Here is an 11,164-nt window from a genome sequence, read left to right on the forward strand (position 1 = left end):
CCAATGCCCCCAAATGCCTTCCTCATGTCATCTGTAAGGGTGATACATGTCCACATATTTGCCCTTCCTAATCTTGTCCCTCATTCTTTTATGCAAACCCCTAGTAACTGCCGTGTTCGCACAATAGACCATTTCTGTAAAAAAGGGAGGGTCAGTCGGAATGGCAGCATCCCTCCCTTTGGCTTTCCTATCCTTCTTGTGAATGCGATGCCCAATGAGCATAGCCAATTTTCGCTGGTGCCTAGGGGATCCGAAAGACCCTGTATCAGATGAAGAACTGGAAGAAGAACTGGTGGAAAAGGAATAAGTAACAACAAGCTCACTGGTTCCTGGAGGACCTCCGGCACCTTCGGACACGGCGGCGGGACCTGGCAACTCCTCTTCAGGGACACTGGATCCCCCAGCCTCACCCATTCCAGAAAGCCCGCTCCTCTGCGTCGACGACCTCACTCGCACGGCACTGGAAACAAGATCAGCTGCAAGCTCAGAGGACACAGCAGGAGGTGAAACAGCACTCACGACAGAAACACCTAATGGGAAGACAGAAGGAGGGGGCGGGGGGGGGACAAACCCAGCTGACATAGGGGGTGGGGCAGGAGGCAAAGTGGGGGGGAGAGGGAAGGGAATGCTGAGAAGGAGGAGCAGGCACAGCCGCAGGAGCCCCTCTCAGTAAGCCGACGGCCGGACCAGAGGCGGGTGGCCAGGGTGGCTGGGCAACAAAACCCAGGGGCAGGGAATAAGGAGCAGGCACAAAAGGTGAATTCCAATACGGAGTCTGCTGAATAGCAGTGTGGACAAATCCCCCAGGGTAAGACCCTGGAAAAGCAGGGGGGGGGGACCGACACAGGAGCCATTGTGGCAGACCACGAGGGCAGTACTCCCTGCGAATGAGATACATTCGCAGGGAAATAAGGGGAAAACAAGGGGGTCCGAGGCACAGGCAAACTGGGCAAAATGGCAGCACTCATGATGGGGATATGCTGGGCTCCAGACCAAGCCCCAGACACTGCCATAACTGACAGTGAACCAGAAGGAACTGCTTGGGAGATATTGCCCGGGATTGTAAAAGTGGCGGACAGAGCACTGTGACTTGAAACAACATGCAACATCCCGGCTGGCCAGCAGATGGCACACCAACCACATGTGACAAGCCCCCGGAAGGAGGCAGCAGGATCTGGGAAACTGGTAGTGCACCCGTATGAACCCCTAAGAACTGCTGGGCAGGGAAAAGGGGGGACCCAAAGGCAGCTGGGGCAGTAACTGAAGTTTTGCAATGGGAGAGAACAGAAGGCTCTTGTGTGGGCGCACTCTTGAGAAAAAATATATATTGATAATGTATGTAAATTTAGAAAATGCTTAAGACATAACTTTTATTAACATTGTTAAAACGAAATTGCCCTTCCCAATGATCTATGAAAAAAATAAAGATTTGAGAAAAAATGTTATTATTGTAAACGCTGTGATAGAGAAATACAGATTAGAGTTAGTGGTGATACTGCTGTTAGTGTTTTTTATCACATAAAGGAGGAAGTTAATTCCAGCTCTACAACACCAGGTATTCGCAGGCAGTCGCCTTTCCTGATACTAACCCGGCCCAACGTTGTTTAGCTTCCAAGATCGGACGAGATCGGGCGCTGACAGCGTGGTATGGTAATAGAGATTTATGTGTACACCAATGAGAGTGCACCTATATAGGAAATAAGAAATTGAGAAAAACAGAAAGAAGATGGAGAATAAGAAAAAAGTTGGTGAAAATATGTGGATCTGCTTTCCACGTTAGACCCGGTTCATAAGTTCCCACTGTCGTGGTACAATGTTCCGGGAATCATGAATGAGAGTCCACGAAATTAGTGAATAAAGAATGTGATAACTAGTTAGTTAGATAACACATATGTTAGGCTAATTACTTTAGCCAAATAGTACAAAGATTTTGCTGCTACCCAAAATATAATTACTGTAGACTGATATCTTCCAATAATAATGGCAAAAAATTCCCTGGTGTCTCACCCTTAAATACTGGTATGATTGAGAATCTTATTATAACATACACAAAAATCTTAATAACCGATGGTATGCTCCTTGATACAGTAAGAAATATATGATATAATGTAAACGGGTTCTCACAGTATTAGGTAGAATACAAATAAAGGCACCATATGTCAGTTATGAGATATAGGTGATATGGGGCTTTGTAAATAAATTACACAAAGCAAGGTATGTGATCATGCAAAGAAAAGAGCATGAAAAAAACACATGAAAGAGCATGAAAGGATTGTCCCTATATGAAAAGAAAAAAATGCAGCAAAAAAAGTCAGAGTTTAAAAGAGGAAAAATAAATCTGTAATACTGTTGATGCCAATTAATATATCGGTATATATATATATATATATATATATATATGTAGAAGATACCAATATTATTAATGACGCTGTCCTGGCCTCAGTTAAGAAAGAAACTGAAAATTTGGCTCATATTAAGGAGAAGCTCCTTAACAACAAAATAATCACACTGAAAAATAACATGTGTAATAAGGGAAAGAAGTTGATATGAATTTCCCTAAATGGAATGTTGCTATCTGTGGCATAAGTCCACAAGATAGAGGGGGCTTACGAATCTCCAATCAGTCAGAAAGCCAGGAAAGCCGATCAGGTGTTTTAGGATAATGTCATGGTGGAACCCGGAAGTGAACAAGCCCTAAGGGTGAAATGCGTTTTCTGCGGGGGGATCCGTCCACACAGTTCCACCATGACATTATCCTAAAACACCTGATCGGCTTTCCTGGCTTTCTGACTGATTGGAGATTCGTAAGCCCCCTCTATCTTGTGGACTTATGCCACAGATAGCAACATTCCATTTAGGGAAATTCATATCAACTTCTTTCCCTTATTACACATGTTATTTTTCAGTGTGATTATTTTGTTGTTAAGGGGCTTCTCCTTAATATGAGCCAAATTTTCAGTTTCTTTCTTAACTGAGGCCAGGACAGCGTCATTAATAATATTGGTATCTTCTACATATATATATATATATACCGATATATTAATTGGCATCAAAGGTATTACAGATTTATTTTTCCTCTTGTAAACTCTGACTTTTTTTGCTGCATTTTTTTCTTTTCATATAGGGACAATCCTTTCATGCTCTTTCATGTGTTTTTTTCATGTTTTTTTCATGTTTTTTTCATGCTCTTTTCTTTGCATGATCACATACCTTGCTTTGTGTAATTTATTTACAAAGCCCCATATCACCTATACAGGTTGAGTATCCCATATCCAAATATTCCGAAATACGGACTTTTTTGACTGAGATTGAGGTAGTGAAAACTTTGTTTTTTGATGGCTCAATGTACACAAACTTTGTTTAATACACAAAGTTATTACAAATATTGTATTAAATGACCTTCAAGCTGTGTGTATAAGGTGTATATGAAACATAAATGAATTGTGTGAGTGCACACACACTTTGTTTAATGCACAAAGTTACAAACAATATTGGCTAAAATGACATTCAGGCTGTGTGTATAAGGTGTATATGAAACATAGATGCATTCTGTGCTTAGATTTAGGTCCCATCACCATGATATCTCATTATGGCATGCAATTCCAAAATACGGAAAAATCCGATATCCAAAATACCTCTGGTCCCAAGCATTTTGGATAAGGGATACTCAACCTGTATCTCATAACTGACATATGGTGCCTTTATTTGTATTCTACCTAATACTGTGAGAACCCGTTTACATTATATCATATATTTCTTACTGTATCAAGGAGCATACCATCGGTTATTAAGATTTTTGTGTATGTTATAATAAGATTCTCAATCATACCAGTATTTAAGGGTGAGACACCAGGGAATTTTTTGCCATTATTATTGGAAGATTTCAGTCTACAGTAATTATATTTCGGGTAGCAGCAAAATCTTTGTACTATTTGGCTAAAGTAATTAGCCTAACATATGTGTTATCTAACTAACTAGTTATCACATTCTTTATTCACTAATTTCGTGGACTCTCATTCATGATTCCCGGAACATTGTACCACGACAGTGGGAACTTATGAACCGGGTCTAACGTGGAAAGCAGATCCACATATTTTCACCAACTTTTTTCTTATTCTCCATCTTCTTTCTGTTTTTCTCAATTTCTTATTTCCTATATAGGTGCACTCTCATTGGTGTACACATAAATCTCTACTACCATACCACGCTGTCAGCGCCCGATCTCGTCCGATCTTGGAAGCTAAACAACGTTGGGCCGGGTTAGTATCAGGAAAGGCGACTGCCTGCGAATACCTGGTGTTGTAGAGCTGGAATTAACTTCCTCCTTTATGTGATAAAAAACACTAACAGCAGTATCACCACTAACTCTAATCTGTATTTCTCTATCACAGCGTTTATAATAATAACATTTTTTCTCAAATCTTTATTTTTTTCATAGATCATTGGGAAGGGCAATTTCGTTTTAACAATGTTAATAAAAGTTATGTCTTAAGCATTTTCTAAATTTACATACATTATCAATATATTTTTTTTCTCAAGAGTACGCCCACACAAGAGCCTTCTGTTCTCTCCCATTGCAAGTCTATGTACTTTCTGGCTCTGGGTGCACCACCAACCAGGACAGTATACCATTGAAAAAAACGATAATATACGTTTTTTTTCTCCCTATTAATAAGGGTTATACACTGTCCAATTTTGGTCTTTTTCGTTTGCATTAATAAATTATCATATTTAAATCAACCCTGTGCCAGATCGCCCGTTGTCTTTCTGCAGTAACTGAAGTGCCAGCGCTGGGGAGCAGGATGTTGGACACACCACTAGCAGCAAGTGGCAGCCCAGCAACTGTATCTGGCACCGCACACGGAACCATGGAGGGGAAGGAAAGCAAACTACCCAGATCCCATGCCCCCACAGTAAAGCTTACAGCACTCGCCCCTGTACCCTCGGCGATGCATGATGCGCCGGCCAGGCCCACTACAGGAGTCCCAGCTGGAGGCAGTGCCAGCACTGTCAGAGCCCCGTCTATGGCGTGTGCGATCGTGAAGCTGCGCCCACCACCTGACGCAGAGGCCAGAGGAAGAGAGCGATGTCAAAGTCGAAAAATATCATGATGCATACCCCTTGTACTAACCCCTCATGCACATGCACGCTGCTCGTGCACCTGTTCCCCCGTGCGTACACATACCCGCAAGTTGCGTAGGGGACGCTCCAGCGTCTCGTGCGCATAAGATGTGTATTTACGGCGGAGTTTGTGAGCGTGTAGTGTGCAACTCGATCGTAGCATATTTAACCCAAATAGTGCATTTTGTAGTTAAGATTCCCCTAGACCATGTCAGCAAGTATGATTAGTTTAAACTGTTCCTGGACAGAGAGATTCCTCTTTGCATGATAGGAAGAGTCAGATAAAGGTTGAAAGGTGGTGTCTAGTATCCAGCTGTAGGGTATTTTAAGGGTAACATTCCGGTGTTAGTTAGGAAAGGATCGCTCGCTCCTGCATATAGTTATGTACAGAAGTAGATTCTGAACATTAACTGTATTTGCTGTAAATTACACATGCGGCGGGAATCCTGAGGATACCTCCCACCAGAGCAGTTGGGGAAAGACACAGCCCACCTGTTCAAATCCACCTATGACCTTTGCTGGAATGTAGAGACACATCCCTGTGTCCAATGAACAATGAGATTACAGGTACCATTGTATTGTGAATGTATATTGTGTATATAAAGACCACTGTTGCCTGGCCAGCCTCATGTCTCTGAAGGCTTTCTACCTGAATAGCTGAGGACTGGATTCCAGGTCGCACTTGCGAAAGATTCCCCACGTATGTATATTCTCTGTAGCTATTGTTCGTCTTATTCTCTGTTATTCTGTTAGATTTCTGTGTTAGCTTGTAGTGTATATCTTGTACTGTTTTTCCCCTTTTTCTCTGAATAATCCACGGCAGTGTTAGAGCTGCTGTGGTTTTAACCAAACCCGGTGTTGTGTTTTCACTTTCCTGCAAAGGGCTCTCTTAGCGTCTCAATCGCTCAAACAGCATACACATTGTTAAGGTTTTTAAGCGTTACATCATTACAGTATTTGACTACTAAGGGTTAGAGTATAAGCATATTCTTACTGTATTTTATTAACAAGGTTTAAACGTTATCAACTGTGTGTGCGCCAGCTGTGTGTATTCCGTACACTCAGCGCAGCGTGTGTACGCCGAGTGCGTACCACGTGCGGGACTCTGTACGCAAATAGCGTACAAAGTGCGTAGCACGTGCACGTGGTCTAGCGGCCATAGCGGCTCCACGGAAATAGTGTATAGCTTTATGTTTAAAGATAATAATTGACATTATCAGCGACCACCAGCGGAGGGCCTCTGCAGCGACCCAGCAGAAACGGCAGACGAAGCAGGAGGGGAGGTGACCACCTGGACACTGGGACGCCGATAGCCTGCAGCAGTAAGCGGGCGAGCGCCCTCAGTAGACAGCGGGGGAAGGGGGGTGCAGACCTACGCGGACGGGGCATGGCAGCAGTAAGGGGGATGAGGGGAGAAAACCAAAGCAGGGGAAAAATGAGTAGGGAGAGAGAGGGCAACAAGAGATGGCAAAGAAGGAACAGGCTACACAATATGCACAGAAGTGAAATACAGTGAATACAGTATACTCAGCTGCAGAGCCGGCCATAGGCATAGGCAAACTAGGCAATTGCCTAGGGCATTTGATATGCCTAGGGGCATCAGCAGCTTCTGCTGATTAAAATGATATGTGGCATGCCTATATTCTGTATAGCATTTCATATGCAGATACAGCCACAGTCTCACACAGAATATAGGCATGCTGCATATCATTTTAATCAGCAGAAGCTGCTTGTGTATCCTAGCCATATAACAATGCAAATAAGATGCATTTTCATAAAAAAGGTGCCCGATGTTAGCACTGAGGCAATATTTATGAGGACACATCTGTATCCAAGCAGAGGCAGAGGTCACAGTATTGGTGGCAGTGTGAGTGCTGTGTGCATGTGAGTGGGTTGGTTGTGCAGTAGTGTTCAGAATATGTGTAAGGAGCATTATGTGTGTCATGTAAAAATGCATTAATAATGTGCAACATATTTGTAAGGGGCACTATGTGTGTCATTATGTGTATAAGGGCATTAATAATGTGCGGCATATGTGTAACAGGGTACTACTGTATGTGTGTCATTATGTGTATAGGGGCACTAATAATGTGCAGCAAATGTGTAGGGGGCACTATGTGTGTCATTATGTGTATAAGGGCATTAATAATGTGCGGCATATGTGTAAGGGACATTATGTGTAAAATGGCATTTATAAGGGTTGGCATAATGTGTAAGGCACATTATGTTTATAAGGACATTAATAATGTATGTCATATGTGTAAGGGGCATTACTGTGTGGAATGTGTGTAAATGCATTACTAATGTGTGGCATTATGTGTATAAGGTGCTCTACTATGTGGTGTTGCGTATAGAAAGGGCACTACTGTGTCATCTAATGTGAATAAAGAGCAATAGGGTGTGGTGTAATGTGAATAAGGAGCAATTCATTATGATGTAATGTGAATAAGGGGCTCTACTGTGAGAAGTAACGTTTATAAGGTAAAGTGATACTACTGTGGGATGTAAAATTAATTATGGACACTATCGCATGATCATATGTGTATAAAGTTGCAGTACTGTGTGGCGTAATTGGAATTGGGGTTATTGTGTGGCCATGCCTCTTGCCAGCAAAAACACACCCCTTTTTGGGCTGTGTGCCAAATGTGCAAACTTTTCCTATTTAAAATATAGGGGGTACAAGGTCAGAGGCGGAATCAGCGGTGGTGCTAGGGGGCACCAGCCAAAATCTTGCATAGAGCACAGTGGCGGAACTAGCGAGCGGTGGGCCCAGGTGCGGCAAAATGCTTTGCCCCCCCCCATCCCATCCAAGTCCACCCCCTCACCCCTGGAGAGGATCTGGTGAGGGGGACATGCTCAGGGCCAGAGAAATGGATACTAGCAACAGTGCCGTAAAACAGGGGCAGTGCGCGCCGTAGGCGCGCTCAAAAATACATAGTGGCGTGGCTTCGTGGGGAAGGGGTCTGGCCACAAAATAATACTAATTCATAAAACGGTGCACAGTAGTCTCCATTATTTAAATTATGCCGCACAGTAGCGCCACTACACCAGGTAGAGACCCTTTTACACCTTACAGCGGACAGATTCCTCTTTTTACACATTACGGCAGACAGCGCCCCCTTTTTACACATTACGGCAGACAGCGTCCCCCTTTTTACACATTACGGCAGACAGCGTGCACTTTTTACACATAACGGCAGACAGCGTCCCCTTTTTGCACATACCGGCAGACAGCGTGCCCTTGTTACACATAGCGGCAGACAGCGTACACTTTTTACTCATAACGGCAGACAGCGTGCCCTTGTTAAACATAGTGGCAGACAGCGTACACTTTTTACACATAACGACAGACAGCGTCCCCTTTTTACACATTACGGCAGACAGCGTGCCCTTGTTACACATTACGGCAGACAGCGTCCCCTTTTTACACATTACGGCAGACAGCGTGCCCTTGTTACACATTACGGCAGACAGCGTCCCCCTTTTCACACATTACGGCAGGCAGATTCCCCCTTTTTACACATTGCGGCAGGCAGATTCCCCCTTTTTACACATTGCGGCAGGCAGATTCCCCATTTTTACACATAGCGGCAGGCAGATTCCCCATTTTTACATTGCGGCAGGCAGATTCCCCGTTTTTACACATTGCGGCAGGCAGATTCCCCATTTTTACACATAGCGGCAGGCAGATTCCCCATTTTTACACATTGCGGCAGGCAGATTCCCCATTTTTACACAGAGCGGCAGGCAGATTCCCCATTTTTACACATTGCGGCAGGCAGATTCCCCTTTTTACACATTGCGGCAGGCAGATTCCCCCTTTTTTCACATTGCAGCAGGCAGATTCCCCATTTTTACACATAGCGGCAGGCAGATTCCCCATTTTTACACATTGCGGCAGGCAGATTCCCCATTTTTACACATAGCGGCAGGCAGATTCCCCATTTTTACACATTGCGGCAGGCAGATTCCCTATTTTTACACAGAGCGGCAGGCAGATTCCCCAATTTTACACATTGCGGCAGGCAGATTCCCCTTTTTACACATTGCGGCAGGCAGATTCCCCCTTTTTACACATTGCAGCAGGCAGATTCCCCATTTTTACACATAGCGGCAGGCAGATTCCCCATTTTTACACATAGCGGCAGGCAGATTCCCCATTTTTACACATTGCGGCAGGCAGATTCCCCATTTTTACACAGAGCGGCAGGCAGATTCCCCATTTTTACACATTGCGGCAGGCAGATTCCCCATTTTTACACATTGCGGCAGGCAGATTCCCCATTTTTACACATAGCGGCATGCAGATTCCCCATTTTTACACATTGCGGCAGGCAGATTCCCCATTTTTACACAGAGCGGCAGGCAGATTCCCCATTTTTACACATTGCGGCAGGCAGATTCCCCTTTTTACACATTGCGGCAGGCAGATTCCCCCTTTTTACACATTGCAGCAGGCAGATTCCCCATTTTTACACATTGCGGCAGGCAGATTCCCCATTTTTACACATTGCGGCAGGCAGATTCCCCATTTTTACACATAGCGGCAGGCAGATTCCCCATTTTTACACATAGCGGCAGGCAGTCCCAACAAAGACAGAAAGAAAGAAAGAAAGAAAGAAAGAAAGAAAGAAAGAAAGAAAGAAAGAAAGAAAGAAAGAAAGAAAGAAAGAAAGAAACAGAAAGAAAGAAGAATTATACTTACCCTCTCCGCTGGCTCAGGCTCCTCGGTGCAGCTGCTGACGATTCCTGGGCAGTAGAGAAGAAGGAGGAGGGGGGGGGGGGGGTGGAGGAGGGAGCCGCAGCAGCGCTGTGTTATTGGTGGAGGCGCTGCTGCTGCTGGCCCTCTGCTTCACTATAGGCTGTTCTCGGAAGACAGCCTATAGTGAAGCAGAGGGGCAGCTGCAGCAACGCCTCAACCAGTAGTACAGCGCTGCTGCGGCTCCCTCCTCCACCTCCCTCCTCCTCCTTCCCCCCCGTGCCGCTGCTCCTCTCCGGGCGGCTGTGCGCTGCGGGCAGCGGTTGCCCGCAGCACACAGCGGCATGTAATGAGTCAGTTTGACTTATTACATGCTTTGGGCCCCTGGACAGAGGCGGGCCCCAGTGCAACGCACTGGTTGCACTGGCGGTAGTTCCGCCTCTGCTAGGGCATCATATTGGTTAGGGCTGGCTCTGCTCAGCTGCTTCCCAAATGGCAAAGAGAAAGATGGCCCCCACGTCCTGCCTATAAGTACTACACTATGCACTCCTCCTACAATCTCCCTAATAGGCAGACAAAGGCACCTGACTCAGTATGACATCACTAAGGCTAGCCCTGCCCTGTCTTTATCAATTAGTCACAAAAACCTGGGCGCTTATGTGGCTTCAAGCTTAGGCAGCCCTCAGCCTGCTTAGTTCATGTTACAAACACTGCAAGGATAGTGTGATTATGAAGCGCACAATGAGAAGGTATTGCCACATACAATACACAAGGCATCCAGCAGACATTACAGGAAGATGAAATGTACAGTAGGTGTTAGTAGTAGCACTGAAAGGATACTTCAGCATTCACTTCCTTTAATGCTTAAAGCAAATCCTGACTTTGTGAAGAAAAGGTTGATACTCTTTACATTGGAGACAAAGTTGTGAAATGATGTTGGAAATCTTATGTTCTTATTATACCTAATTATGTTTGACACAAAGCTGGAGATCAGAAGATATTAGAAATATGTTTTGCAACTCAGATCAAAGGCTTTCAATAGTTACTAAGACTTTTTTTATTCTTAATAGCCTGAAAAATGCTTTCCAGTCCAGATATATGGGAGAAAAAATATGTGGCAATACAGAGAAGAAAGTGACATGACAGTCTGACCATTTTGTTTCTCATCATCATAATCATCATCATCATCATGATATTTATATAATGCTTTCCCAAAAAGGACTTCTAATTAAAATTTATGACAATTTGGTTAGTGACATTTTTATACATTTAATGAATTATTTAAATGAGTTTGCTAATTTGATCAGAGATGGTGCTATTTGCTTAGCTACGTGTGGATACAAT

At 44.2% G+C, this 11,164-nt stretch overlaps 2 pseudogenes; one reads left to right on the forward strand and one right to left on the reverse strand.

Annotated features, from left to right (window-relative positions):
* Positions 1–1,540: 1,540 nt before the first annotated feature.
* On the reverse strand, positions 1,541–1,659 carry LOC134933287 (5S ribosomal RNA; annotated as a pseudogene).
* Positions 1,660–4,189: 2,530 nt separating this feature from the next.
* Positions 4,190–4,308, forward strand: LOC134957338 (5S ribosomal RNA; annotated as a pseudogene).
* The last annotated feature ends 6,856 nt before the right edge of the window (positions 4,309–11,164 follow it).

The sequence above is a fragment of the Pseudophryne corroboree genome, chromosome 1 (assembly GCF_028390025.1).
Source record: "Pseudophryne corroboree isolate aPseCor3 chromosome 1, aPseCor3.hap2, whole genome shotgun sequence".
NCBI classification, from domain to species: domain Eukaryota; kingdom Metazoa; phylum Chordata; class Amphibia; order Anura; family Myobatrachidae; genus Pseudophryne; species Pseudophryne corroboree.